The 12,116-nt window shown below is 48.0% G+C and overlaps 1 protein-coding gene across 1 annotated transcript in view; it reads right to left on the reverse strand.

Annotated features, from left to right (window-relative positions):
- Positions 1 to 12,116, reverse strand: part of NEURL1 (neuralized E3 ubiquitin protein ligase 1) — a 69,973-nt gene that overhangs the window by 34,198 nt on the left and 23,659 nt on the right. The window lies entirely within an intron of this gene.

Consider the following 12,116-nt stretch of genomic DNA (forward strand, 5'->3'; position numbering starts at 1 on the left):
CAGGCACCTGCTGAGCCTCCCATGCAAACGCCATCTCACAGTGCCAGGCAAGCAACAGTCGGTTCTTCGAGTAAGCAGATAAACACTGCGCCTTGTCTCCTGGTCGGCGCTCTGGTTTTGTTCAGAGTAGAGTGGATTTTAAACTTGAAGCTAGCCCTGGCCCCAGTGACCACAGTGATCAATCACCAGGGTCTGAATGTATAAGATGTGCTCCGGACACTGCGACCTTGCTGGGGACGGTGAGGAGGAGCAGACAATGAGACATCCACGGGGAGAGGAGGGGCAGAGAGACGAGGAGACACAGGGTGACGCAGGGCATAGGACAAGTGATGGATGTGCTGGGACAAGACATGAGCCTCGTCCACCAGAGGTGTGGAAACACACTCTGCTGATCCCTGCCGGGCCTGCCTGGATTATGAGAAAAGCTGGCAGCTGATGGCAGGAGGTTAAATCCTCCTCTGCAGGCAGAGACAGCCCCTCCCCCTTCCAATCTATCCCTCCTTCCATGGCCCCCACCCCCTGCCACACTCACACTCACACACTCACACACGGCTCGGCCAAGGCTCCCAGTGTCCACCCCTTCTGGTGCCAGGCCCCCCCCCAGCTGAAGCCACCCAAGGCTGGGAGACACCCCTGGGTGTCCTGCGGCCCACCCTCCTTCCTCCGAGAAATCTGCTTCCTCCGCTCTCTCCTGCTTCCTGCCCCGCCCAGTCCAGCTTACAGAGCACTGCAGAGCCCAGGACCAGCTGCCTTGGCCTTGCACTTCTGCTCCCAGCCCCAGCCCTGGCCCGGCCTGCTGCCCACCCTGGGGGCCTCTCACTCCCACCTCTGGGCTCAGACATTGGGTACTAGCAGGTGCAACAAAGTGATAGTGAAAACCTCACAGGGGCCCAGGGTCATGGCTGGGGCACTCCCCGTAGGGCCACTGGCAGCCAGATCTCAAGATCTGACAACACCAAATGCTACCCATTGCCACCACTTAGGGCACTGTCTACACTAGGGGCTCCACAGCGCAGGTGGCAGTTAAGAGTAGGCTCTGGATCAGACTGCCTGGGTTCAAAGCTTCATTCTAACACCTACTTGGTGTCTATTTTCTCTTCTGAAAGATGGGGTTGATAATAATAGTGCCTACCTCACAGGGCCACTGGGGATGCAATGAGCTCACACACGTAGTGTGCTCAGAGCAGGGTGGGATGCACAGGTGCTGCGTACATGGTAGGGCTACAGAGGGGCTGCAGTCCTGAGCGCTATGCGAAGGCCCTGTCTTTACCCAATCTGACAGATGAGAAACCAGGATGCAGAGCAGAGAGGGATTTGATCTCAAGTCAGTCTGCCCAGAGCTGTCCTACCGCTGCCTGGGGGCTTCTGCCCCCCACAGCTCTGTAGCCCACTGGGCCTACCCCATGGTGGTCTCTGACCTGGCTCCCCTGGGGGGCCTTTACCCCACCAGTGGGGGTACTAGCACCTCTTCCTCTGCAAAAATTAGGCAGGAACTAAGACCAAGAAGTACCTAAACCAATTAAGAAAATTATATCTGCTGTTGGCATCTTGAAACACCTGCTCTGGGCCCCCAGAAGGAGAGGGCAGCAGGAGGACTCGGCACCCTCACTGGGGACATGGAGGCCAGGGCACACTGAACGCTGTCCGGTCACACAGCCAATACACAGCTAAGCTGGGATTTAGACACACACCTACTGGACATCAGAGCCCAAGCACTTGCCTTTCTGCCGTGTGGCCTCTCAGAATAACGACCCAGCTCTTAAGGGCTACAAAGCACTATCACCAAAACCTTCCTGGATTTGCCAGAACACCCTGTAGGTACCACGGGACAGATGCTCATTCCTTTTAATGGAAAGAGAAAAACAGGCTCCAGGAGACGGAAATGAATTGCCTGAGCTATAAAGTGCCGGAGCCGGGCCCAGATGGCAGACTCAGGGGTGCAGGCTCCAGGGCTGTCTGCTGCATAGCACTGTCCCTGAGAGCAGCCACCTTCAGTTAAACAAACACAGTGTCAATCGCTGGGGCCCAGGGTCAGCGTAGGCCCAAATGTCACCTCTGCGGATCCCAATGGTCACACCCACCCACAGTCACTGTCCTGCCCTGTCAGGGCCCCTGCCACACACCCAGGCACCCGCTGCAGGCCCCGCCCCAGCCAGGTCTGGGCCCACTCCCACACTGAGCCGAAGGGCCTCTGAGCTCCAGGCCAGAGCTTCAGCACACGCGTGTCCAAAAGAGAAGGTGGGGGTTGATGCAGGGCGCCCGCTCTCACAGGCCCTGAGGCGCAAACATGAAAATGCTCTGTAAAGAGAAAGGGGATTTTGAAATTAAGAAGAAGAAGGAAAAAAACACACCTCATTGGACTGAACATTTTAAAAAGAGAGAGAGAGAGAAAGGGGGTGGCAGGTCCTTTTCAGGAGCTCCTGTCCTCACAGAGCAAACGTGAGAGGTGACCTGAGGTCCAGCCACTAGACTATGCCGGCTCTGCGCCCCTCACCACGAGCCACGACCTGGAGCCCAGAGGACATCGGCTGTGCCGGCTGCAGAGCCAAGGGCAAGACCCCGGCACAGAGGCACCTGTGAGTAACGGGGTCCATGCAGGGCCTCTCAGGAGAGGCCAGTGGCTTTCATCCCCACTAAGCACATGATGGAGCTCTGTTCCCTGCCACTACACCTCTAGTCCTAGCGCTGGACTAAGCCCCTGTCTCACATCTCACCGCCCCACAAACAGGGGCTTTCAGTCCCTAAAGACCTGGGGACCTCGGGCATGTGGCTGGCTCAGTGCTGGCCACCCCTCCCTCTGGAGCCAGAGCTCAGGTGTGGCCAAACAAAGGCAGCTGTCAGGCCTGTGGTCCTCCTGCCCAAAGGACAGCCCAAGAAGGGGAGCCACCCCAGGGTGACTGCAATGACAGAAATCCCCTTTGCCTCCCTGGAGCTGCCTCCCAATTTGCACATTCACCCATTGCTCATGGTTCCCGCCTTCCTGTCTCTCTCTCCAGGAACCTGTCTTCAGGAAGCAATTCCATCCTCCCTCCCTCCGGCTCTGGAGCCTAGGTGCGCCACCAGAGACCCAGCACTGCACAGAGGTTTAGAGGGCAAAGCCTTCCCTGGGATTCGGGACTCCTGGGCTCCAGGCAGGCCCCAAGGCTGTGCCAAAACTCCACCCAGGCCTAGGAAGGACCACAAGAGCCTGGCACTTGGGTTGGCAGACTCGGGCAGGGCAGCCCCTTTCAGCACCTCCCTGGCTCCCTTCTCCGGCCTTCCCAGTCTGGGCTCCAGGAGGTGGGTGGTGCCCCACCAATAGGCAAATAAGGGCGGAGGCCTCTTCCCAGGGCGCCCCTCCCCTCTCTGAAACAAACCCCACATGCCCACAACCTCAACTCTGCTTAGCAGAACCCACTTCCCCTTCGGAGGGGACGGCTCTTTGTTCTCAGGGACAATTTAAGGCGGTGGGCTGCGTTAGACTGTGTTTCAGGGTCCCTTCTTACCAGCCGTGATACCACCTGCCGTAACTCACTGTGTGACCTTGGGCAAGTCAACCCCTTCTGGGGCCACAGTTTTCACGTCTGTAAAATGGAGGTGCGGGACTCCTTCATCTTTAGCTCTGACCCAGGAGTTCCCTGCCCCTCGGAGGTGGGAGGGGATCACTTGGGGGGAGGCAATAAAGAGCTCCTCCCCCTTCTACCAAGGTCTGGTGGAAAACCAGGGACGGGCCAGCAGGAATCGCACTCTCAGTCCTCTTCCTGACCCTCCCACCACGGGCACCCCCGGGGCCTGCTGTGCCCCTTGAGTCCCGCTGTCCAGGCCAGAAGTCAGGTGTCAGCAGTCACTATGTCCTTCTCAAGTCCACTCCTCCTCCCATCCCCTGGCTCCCCCACAGTGCAGCCCACCAGCATCATCCTGATCTGGACAATTATTCCAACCTCCCGGTCCCTTCCTCAGGGCTGCCAGGCTGACCTTTCTGCCCGATCAACCCAGCTGGGCCACTGCCCAGCTCAGAGCCCCCGCTGGCTCCCAAGCACCTCAGGATAAGCTTTACCCCCCTCCAGGGTGCATTCAAGGTCCTCTGTGAACTGGTCCTAGCCCGTGTGTCTGGCCTCGCCTCCCATGACGTCCCCCCACCCATGTACTGATACTCCATGCACACGAGCCACGTGTGTCCTAGAACACAGCCACACCTCACATGTCCATTGCTGTTTGAACACTGTCTCTCTCCCTGCCCTTCCCCCCACACTGGTCACTCCAAACTCCTACCTTACCTTCACCCCTCTGAGGTCATCCCAGCACCCCAGGGTGGAATAGACCAGAACTTCCATCTCCAAGGTACGTCCAGCCCTTTGTGCGGCCTCAGCCCTACAGTGATGGCAAGAGTCCCCTCCCCACACTGGGAGCAACCTAAGGGCAGACAGGAGACTTTTTACCTCTGGATCCCCAGCCCCTAGCATGGCAGGCACTCATGGCGCTCCAAGTAGATTTTATGAAGGACAGAAGAAAAGGAGAAGAGGAGGGAGGCAAAGAGGGAGGCTGGGGCTGCTGGTGTGTGCTCTTGACTTTGCTGCGTCCGCCCCCCTCCAGGCTCCAGGCCTCAGCCCTGAGGTCCCCCCACTAGCTGCAATGCCCCAGGTCCCATGGACCCAGTGGGAACCAAAGGTGACAGATTGCCTGTCCCATGACCTCACAGCCCCAAGGATAGCCCTCCTTGTTCCCCCAGTACTACTGGCAGCACCTGCTAGTGCTCACTCAGGCAGGAAGAGCCAAGAAGCCAGGCAGCCAGGTGTGTCCTGGAACACGGCGGCAAGCGGAGTGCAGAGCTTATCTGACCATCTTCCCTGACCACAGCAGAAAAGCATCCCCTGGCCCCGCCCACTGCAAGACCACCGGGAGGAGACGCTGAAGCCCTAGCGTCTGGCTCCCTCCCAGTTCTCCGGGAGTAAAGTAAAGCGGCAGGGAACAGAGCGCCTCCAACTCGTTTGCATAAACCATTTATAGCAGCGCCTTCAAACCCACGCCTTCCAAGAAGAAAGAAGCCCGAAGCCCGCTGCAATTGCCTGTGGCTCCCCAGTCTGTCCTTTCCCTTCTCTTTCGTTTTTTTGTCTTAATGGCAGGAAGCTGTGCTCAAGAAAAATCTCTACCCTGGCTGTTCTTGGCAGCAGAGGAGCTGCCATTTCCCTCCAAATGGAATGAGGATGAGAAGCAACCATGCCTCTGGGCTCGCTGACTGAGAGTTTGCAAAGCCTGCAAGCACCCTGAGCTTATTCCATCTTCCTGGTAACCACAGCAGGTAGCTCGTGCCAGCCCCCATGTTACAGAGGAGAAAACTAAGGCTGAAAGAAGTTAAGTGACTTGTCCAGGCCACACGAAGCTAGAAATGACTGTAGTGGTCATGGTGGCTGACTCCCTGACATCTCCTCTACTCCAAGACAGCAGCGGTTCTCGGCCCTGACTGCACATCGCATCACCAGGGAGGTCCCAGTCCTCACTCCAGACCAATTAATAGAGCAACTCTGAGTGTGGGGCGCAGGCACAGGTGTTTTTAAAAGCTCCCCAGGAGGCTGGGAATGGTGGCTCACGCCTGTAATCCCAGGACTTAGAGACTCCTGAGCACTGGGAGCCCCAGGCAGGAGGATCACTTGAGCCCAGGAGTTCAAGACCAGCCTGAGCAACATGGCAAGACCCTGTCTCGACAAAAAAAAAAAATTTTTTTAATTATCCAGCAGACACCTGTAGTCCTAGTTACTTGGGAGGCTGAGGCAGGAGGATTGCCTGAGCCCAGGAGTTCAAGGCTGCAGTGAGCTATGATCACACCACTGCACTCCAGCCTGGGCGACAGAGTGAAACCCTGTCTCCAAAAAATAAAAAAAATAAAAATAAACTTCCCAGGTGGTTCTCGGTGCAGCCAGGGCTGCCATCCCCTGGGAAGCCAGCCACAGCAGTTCCATTCCCCCTTTCAGGACGGGGTCGAGAATGGCCCTGCAACCCATCTCTGGCCAGTGAAGCACAGTGGGAGATCCGCTGGGACCCCTCTGAGAAAGGGTTCCTTGCTCCTCTGAAAGCAGCACAAGAGAGAGCCCGCTCTTCTCCCTCTAGATATCGTTGCATCCATTTGTAATTCCTGGGACCGCCATGGCCATGGCACCACCAGTCTAGAAGCAAAGCAGAGCGAAGGGGTGGAAAGTGCCTCATCTTAGAGCCCTGACTCAACTGACCCTGAAACCCACCCACCTTGGGATGTCCCGTGATTTGCAACAGAACAGCTCCAGCTCCTCCCTGTTGAAGCAAGTCCGGGTTAGCATGTGTTATTCGCAACAGACAGCCCTAGGACAACAGCAGCCACCTCCCTGTGTGCCTTGCCACAGTCATCCCCATGCCATCCATGGGCTCTCCCACAGCAGGACACACACTCAACCAAGGCCCTGGCTGGGGAGCTCTGAAGTCCATCCCCGTGTTTGCTCCAAGACAACACTTCCCACAGCTGCTCCCCGCCGATGACAGAGATATGAAGGGATATGAAGCCAGGCCCATTCCTGGGTCACATGAGACTCCTCTGGCCAGGGACTGTGGCTCTGGCTGGAGAACATTCCAAGGGCCTTGCCAGACTTTTCTTAAAATTGTCTAAAATGCTTCCACCCAACTCCCTTCCTTTCTCACCCCCTCCTTCACTCAGGGTCCCACCTGTACTGCGGTCTGATGAGGTCACCTCCCCTGGCTGTCTACCGATTTTTCCTCACGCGGGCATTTCCCCTGATCATGTGTATATGTACGTATGTTTAATCCTTTCTTCATGTCTGCCTAACACATGACCTTCCTCACCATGAGAGCCTCCCAAGTGGCCTACCCACCTGTGAGTCCCTTCCACCCCACCCCTAATCCTTCCTGCACAAGCCATGCTACTCCCCAACTCTAGAACCTTCAACAGTTTCTTATTTCCTATACCATCAAGTTCAAGTCCCCCTGCCTTTCTCTGTAGGCCTGCTTACTCTGACCCGCCCACCAGCCAATCCTGGCCACAGACTGAAACCCCCCGTTGTTCCACTCACATCCCTACAGGGCTCCCCAATGCAGGAGCAATACTGGCCATTTACAGCACAGAAATGACTGGCATGGGCCGGGCGCGGTAGCTCATGCCTGTATTCCTAGCACTCTGGGAGGCCGAAGCAAGAGCAACTTTATTAGTAATGGACTCAAATTGAAAACAACCCAAATGTTGATCAAGTAAACAGATAAACAAATTGTGGTACATGTGTACCACGGAATACCACTCAGCAATAAAAAGGGATGGACTATTGATACACACCACAACATGAATGAATCTCAAAATAACTATACTGAGTGAAAGAAGCCAGAGGAAAAAGAGTACAGTGAACATTAAGGGAATGTAGTATTTTAATCAGAACTCTGCCAGCACTTTTATCTAGAGGCCTGTTGCCATTTTTGTCTTTTATGAAATTTTTGTCCCAAGAAAGGCAGGATTACATTTTTTCCTAACTGATTGAGTTGGTGTGGTGTATTCTTAGTTATCAAAATACTCATATAGCTCTGAGATTTTGGATGGGCAAATATTCATGATGTGTGAAAAAGCATAATACTGTACAATCTCAATCTCATAAAATTAGATGTTGTATATGTACACCCAAGATCTAGGACACATCAAACTGTAAACTGCTTATGATTGTGGATGACTTTGTTCTTTGCTTCTTGTGTTTTTCAGTTTCCTATACTGCATATATTAACTTAAAAAAAAAATAAAGGTTATCTTAAAAATCTGAACAAAAAGAAAACAATTCATATGAATGAGAAATTCAACAAAAATAGAAATCATACAAAAGAACCAAACAGTAATCCTGCAGCTAAAAAATGTAATGAATAAAATAAAAAATACAACAGAGAGTTTCAACAGCAGATTTGATCAAGTAGAAAAAATAATCTCTGGGCTTGAAGACAGGTCATTTGAAATTACACAGCTGGAGAAAAAAAAAAGAAAGAAAGAAAAGGAAATAAGAATGTAAAGGAGTGAAGAAAGCCTACAAGACCTACAAGACACCATTAAGCGACCAAATATTTGTATTATGGGAGTTTCAGAAGGAGAACAGAAGGGGAAATGTGTAGAAAACCTAGCTAATGAAATAATTGCTGAAAAATTCCCAAGACTAGGGAGAGATATGGACATCCAGATCCAGGAAGTTCAAAGATTCCCAAACAGCTTCAGCCCAAGAATGTCCTCCTAGAGGCACATTATAGTCAAATTGTCAAAAGTCAAAGACAAAGAGAGAATTCTAAAAACAGCAAAAGAAAAGCATCAAGTAACATATAAGGGAATCTCCATTAGACTAACAGCAGATTTCTCCACAGAAACCTTACAGGCCAGGAGAGAATGGGATGATATATTCAAAGTGCTGAAAGAAAAAACTGCCAGCCAAGAATACATATCTAGCAAAGCTATCCTTGAGAAATTAGGGAGAAATACAGTCTTTCCTAGACAAGCAAAAACTAAGGGATTCATCGCCATTAAACCAGCCTTACAAGAAATATTCAAGGGAATCCTTCATCTGGAAGCAAAAAGATGATAATCACTATCATGAAAACATGCAAAATTATAAAACTTACTGGTAGAGGAAATATACAAAGGAGAAAGAGAAAAGAAGCATACCTTATCACTATAAATAACAACAACAAAACACCAAACCATAATGATAATAAGAGAGGAAGAAAGGAACAAAAGACATACAAAACAACCAGAAAACAATTAACAAAATGATAGGAGTAAGTCTTCACCTATCAGTAATAACCTTGAAGATAAATGGATTAAATTCCCCACTTAAAAGATATAGACTGGCTGAATGGATGTTAAAAAAAAAAAAAAAAAAGGACCCAACTATACATTGTCTACAAGAAACTCATGTCACCTGTAAAGACCCATGGAGACTGAAAGTGAAGGGATGGAAAATGATATTCCATGCAAACAGAAACCAAACAATCAGAAGTAGCTATGCTTATATCAGAAAAAAACAGACTTTAAGTCAAAAACTGTAAATAGAGACAAAGAAGGTCATTATATAATGATAAAGGGATCAATTCAGCAAAAGGATAAAACAATTGTAAACTATATGCACCTAACACTGGAGTACCCAGATATATAAAGCAAATATTATATCTAAAGGGAGAGATTGAATTCAATACAATAATAGTTGGGAAGTTCAACACCCCACTCTCAGCATTGGACAGATCATCTAGACAGAAAATCAAGATTGATTTAAACTGCAGTTTAGACCAAATGGACCTGACAGACATTTACAGAACATTCCATCAAATAGCTGCAGAATACACATTCTTTTCATCAGCACATGGGAACATTTTCCAAGACAGACCACATGTTAGACCACAAAACAAGTCTCAACAAATTTAAAAGGATTAAAATAAAGCATCTTTTCTGACTGCAATGAAATAAAATTAGAAACCCACATGAGGAACTTTCTAAATTGTATAAATACTTGGAAATTAAACAAGTTGCTCCTGAATAACCAATGGGTCAATAAAGAAATTAAGAAGGAAATTTAAAAATTCATTGAAACAAATGAAAATAGAAACACAACGCATCAAAATCTATGGGATACTACAAAATCAGTATTAAGAGAGTAGTTTATATCAATAAATACATACATCAAAAAAGTAGAAAGATTTCAAATAAACAAGCTAATAAGGCATCTCAAGGAACTAGAAAAGCAAGAATAAACAAAACACAAAATTAGTAGAAGGAAGGAAATAATAAAGATCATAGCGAAAATAAAAGAAATTGAGACTAAAAAAATACAAAAGATCAATGAAAAAAAGTTTTCTGAAAAGATAAACAAAATTGACAAACCACTAGCTAGACTAACCAAGAAAAAAAGAGAAAATACCCCCCAAAAATCAGAGACATAAAAGGAGACATTACAACTGATACCGCAGAAATACAAAGGATCATTAGAGACTATTACAAACAACTATACACCAATGAGTTAGAAAACCTAATGGAAATTGATAAATTTCTAGACACATACAACCTATCAAGATTGAACAAAGGAGAAATACAAAACCTGAACAGACCAATTACAAGAAACAAGATTGAATTTGTAATAAAATGTCTCCTGCTGGGCACAGTGTTTCATGCCTATAATCCCAACTACTTAGGAGGCTGAGGCAGGAGGATCACTTGAGGATAGGAGTTTGAGACCAGCCTGGGCAACACAGTGAGATTCCTGTCTCTAAAAAAAAAAAAAAAAAATCAAAAAATTAGCTGGGAATGGTGTTGCACACCTGTAGTCCCAGCTACTCAAGAAGCTGAGCCCAAGAGTTTGAGGCTGCAGTGAGATGTGATCATGCCACTGCACTCCAGCCTAGGCAAAAGTGGGAAACTGTCTCTTTAAAAAAAAAAAAAAAGTCTCCCATCAAAGAAAAGCCCAGGAACTGATGCCTTCACTACTGAATTCTACCAAATATTTTTTAAAAAAAACTAATACCAATTCTTCTCAAATTCTTCCAGAAAATTGAAGAGGAAGGAATTCTTCCAAACTCATTGTATGAGGCTACCATTACCCTGATACCAAAACCAGACATGAACACAACAAAAGAAAACCACAGGCCAATATCCCTGATGAAGATAGATGCAAAAGTCCCTCCCCCCCAAATACAGCAAACCAAATCCAACAGCACATCAGAAAGATAATACACCATGATCATGTGGGATTTATCCCAGGGATGCAAGGATGGTTTGACATATGCAAATCAATAAACATGACACATCACATCAACAGAATGAAGGACAAAAACTATATGATCATCTCAATAGATGCAGAAAAAGCATTTGATAAAACTCAATCTCTTCACAATAAAAACTCTCAACAAGTTAGGTATAGAAGAAACATACCTCAACACAATATAGGCCATATATCACAAACTCACAGCCACTATAATATTGAAAGTGGATAAGTTGAAAGCTTTCCTCTAAGATCTGGAATAAGACAACAATGCCCACTTTCACCACTTTTATTCAACAGAGTACTAGAAGTACTAGCCAGAGCAATTAGGCAAGAAAATGAAACAAAGGACATCTCCAAATTGTAAAAGAGGAAGTCAAATTGTCCCTGTTTGAAGATGACATGATATTTTATATAGAAAAACCTAGAGACTCCACCAAAAAACTCTTAGAGCTATAAACTCTAAGGAAAGTCACAGGAAAAAAAATAAAATACCTAGGAATAAATTTAACCAAGGAGGTGAAAGGTCTCTACAAGAAAAACTATAAAACACTGATGACAGAAATTGAAGAGGACACAAAAAGATAAAAAGACAACCTATGTTCATGGATTAAAAGAATTAATATTGTGAAAATGATCATACTACCAAAAGCAATGTACAGATTCAATGCAATTCCTATCAAAATACCAATTATATTCTTTGCAGAAATAGAAAAAAACAATCCCAAAATTTGTATGCAACCACAAAAGACCTCAAATAGATAAAGCAATCCTGAGCAAAAAGAGTAAAGCTGGAGGCATCACAATGTAAGCTTTCAAAAAAATACTACAAAGACCAAAACAGCATGGTACTGACATAAAAAACAGACACACAGACAAATGGAACAGAATAGAGAACCCCAAAATAAATCCACATATTTACAGCCAACTGCTTTTTGACAAAGCCACCAAGAGCATTCATGGGCAAAGGGACAGTCTCTTCTTTTTTTTTTTTTTTTTTTTTTTTTGAGACAGAGTCTCACTTTGTTGCCCGGGCTAGAGTGAGTGCCGTGGCATCAGCCTAGCTCACAGCAACCTCAGACTCCTGGGCTTAAGCGATCCTACTGCCTCAGCCTCCCGAGTAGCTGGGACTACAGGCATGAGCCACCATGCCTGGCTAATTTTTTTTGTATATATACTTTTAGTTGGCCAGATAATTTCTTTCTATTTTTAGTAGAGACGGGGTCTCACTCTTGCTCAGGCTGGTCTCGAACTCCTGACCTCGAGCGATCCACCCGCCTCGGCCTCCCAGAGCTAGGATTACAGGCGTGAGCCACCGCGCCCGGCCTGACAGTCTCTTCTATAAATGGTGCTGGTAAAACTGTATATCCATAGGTAGAAAAAGAA

This window comes from Lemur catta, chromosome 14 (assembly GCF_020740605.2).
Source record: "Lemur catta isolate mLemCat1 chromosome 14, mLemCat1.pri, whole genome shotgun sequence".
Classification (NCBI taxonomy): Eukaryota; Metazoa; Chordata; class Mammalia; order Primates; family Lemuridae; genus Lemur; species Lemur catta.